We start from the raw sequence: 2,406 nt of genomic DNA on the forward strand, positions 1-2,406 counted from the left end.
TGGCAGAGGCCGCACGCTCCTTCCCATGCTGCTTCCCATGAAGAGACACCGCCGGGGCTGGTCTGTCTCCCCGCTGCTGCCCAGGGCGATGCTGACCCCAGAGCGTCGGGGAGGGGCAGTGGTTTGGCTTTTGTGCCTGGGTGGGTATGCCTGCAGCCGAGTCCCTCACTCCCCCCCCCCCCACTCTGCTTCTTTCTCACCGCCCACTGTCCCTTCCCTCCTGCCTTAATCCAGTGTCATTTCATTGCCACGTCTTCTAGATTTTTCTTGATATTTTTTTTCTTGTCAAGGGGAGTGCTAACCTTCTCTCCTTTCATACAACATACAACATACAACATTCATACTTGCATACAACATCCTTTCTTAGCTGGAGTGATAGCACAGCGGTAGGGCGTTTGCCTTACAAGAGGCCAACATGACCGACCCGAGTTCGATTCCTCTGCCCCTCTCAGAGAGCCCAGCAAGCTACCGAGAGTATCTCGCCCGCACGGCAGAGCCTGGCAAGCTACCCATGATGTATTCGATATGCCAAACACAGTAACAACAAGTCTCATGATGGAGACGTTACTGGGCCCGCTCGAGCAAATCGATGAACAACGGGAGGACCATGACTTTCGTGACTTTTTTTTTCTTAAACTTCCTCTGTTTTACTCTGGGATTTTGACTCTTTTTCCTTTTTCCATTGGACTGGTAGAGACTTTGGTGACTTTTCCTATATTTTCATCTCTCTGATGTTCTTTCCCATAAACTCTCTGGGTCTGGAGTCCGGGTACTGTAGTACCACTTTCCTGTGTCATTGAGAGACACACCTTGAGCTCACCCCATTTGTGGTTCCGGGTTCTGCTGGTCAGCCTCCTGCACGTGACCTTAGGCACTTGACCTCTGCATAGAACCCTGCCTCGTGGCTCCCCCACCCATCCCTGCCCCATACGGCCTGTCCCTTGCACACACAGCCCTAGGGCGCGCACGTGTGGTCTTTCTCCGAGGGTAGAGCTCCTACAGCTTTTGGGGCAGGGTTGGTGCACATTTTTCTACTTCCTTCAAGTCAGGTTTGTCAGGTAAGGCTGTGTGTGAGTATGTGAGTGTGTGTGTGTGCGTGTGCGTGTGCGTGTGCGTGTGTGTGTGTGTGTGTGATGAGGGTGAGTACATGCCAGAAAGGCTGACTTGCCAAGCTTCACCCAGGTTGGTCACGGTGACTCCTGTGTGTACATGTGTACTATAGTAGTTCACACATGGAGCTTCTGTAGGGAACTTGGCCACCAGAAGCGAGAGTTGTTGCCCAAAGGTGATGGGTGCTGTCTGACTGACCCGAGCACTTGTCGTGGAGTCGCTGGACCGTGGGAAGCACAGACGGCAGCACCAGCACCAGTGCTTCAGCCCGATGCGTCTACGTGACTTAATCACCACATTTGCTTTCTGTCACTGTTAGACTAATACATATTGATTGCTCATGGTATGAAAGGAATTTGTCCTAAGTGGTTCACATGTATTAAGTCGTTGATCTGAAACTCACCATATTTCAATGATGCATATACTATTATTAATACACCCCTGGAGCTCAGAAAATTAAATAATTTTCCCATTCTCTCTGATTATTAGCATGAGGTCAGGGAATTTTGCTCTATCTTATTCAAGCAAAGCTTGATGGTAGTTCGGAGATTGGCATTTTTTATTCAAATGTCCTATTGAGGCTAAAACAATTTATTCAGTGAAACCTAGAAGAAAATATATCTTCTGAAAGTTTCAGCTGCGAGAGTTTTTATTTTAATCTCTATGTAATGACAGCTCATGGCCCAAATCAATCATCTCAACCCACTCAAGGCTGAATTGCTAATCTCCCTGACCACGTGGGTCCTCTCGCTTTCCGCTGGACACAGGAGTGAATGAGAGCCAGCAGGAAGAAAGCCCCTCTGGCATTACACAGGGCTGCTGCGGGGAGCACCTTTCTTTGGTGGTCTTGATGGAATGTGAAGAGTATTTCACACCAAATTTAAATCTTTTCACTCGTGATCTGTTGGGATGTTCAAGTGTTTTCCAGCTTCCTGTCATTAATTGTCCTTTAAGTGCATAACAAAACTCACAAGCAACTGAGAAGTCTTTGACTGCTGTGGCCCCCACACAGCTGGGAGCGTCTGTCAGATGAATGAGACTTAGCAGCCATCACATTGCAATATGAATTTAATGTTCTATTCACCATTGCTGAAGAAATTAACAAGACAGTAGCCATGTGTACAATCGTCCAAACACAGTGACACCATTTAGAAATGCCATCGCTCCAGGGGACCAGACGGGCTCCTAATCACTGCTCTAATGGAAACACTAATGGTAGGTGTGGGATAGAGGGAATGAATTAAGGGCTGTTCAGTCCTGGTTTCATTTGTCATAAAAATAGTACCCCGTTGGCTG

The 2,406-nt window shown here is 48.1% G+C and overlaps 1 pseudogene; it reads right to left on the reverse strand.

Annotated features, from left to right (window-relative positions):
• Positions 1-270: 270 nt before the first annotated feature.
• On the reverse strand, positions 271-324 carry LOC130037984 (uncharacterized; annotated as a pseudogene).
• Between the last annotated feature and the right edge of the window lie 2,082 nt (positions 325-2,406).

The sequence above is a fragment of the Sorex fumeus genome, unplaced genomic scaffold, assembly GCF_029834395.1.
Source record: "Sorex fumeus unplaced genomic scaffold, SorFum_2.1 ptg000072l, whole genome shotgun sequence".
Classification (NCBI taxonomy): Eukaryota; Metazoa; Chordata; class Mammalia; order Eulipotyphla; family Soricidae; genus Sorex; species Sorex fumeus.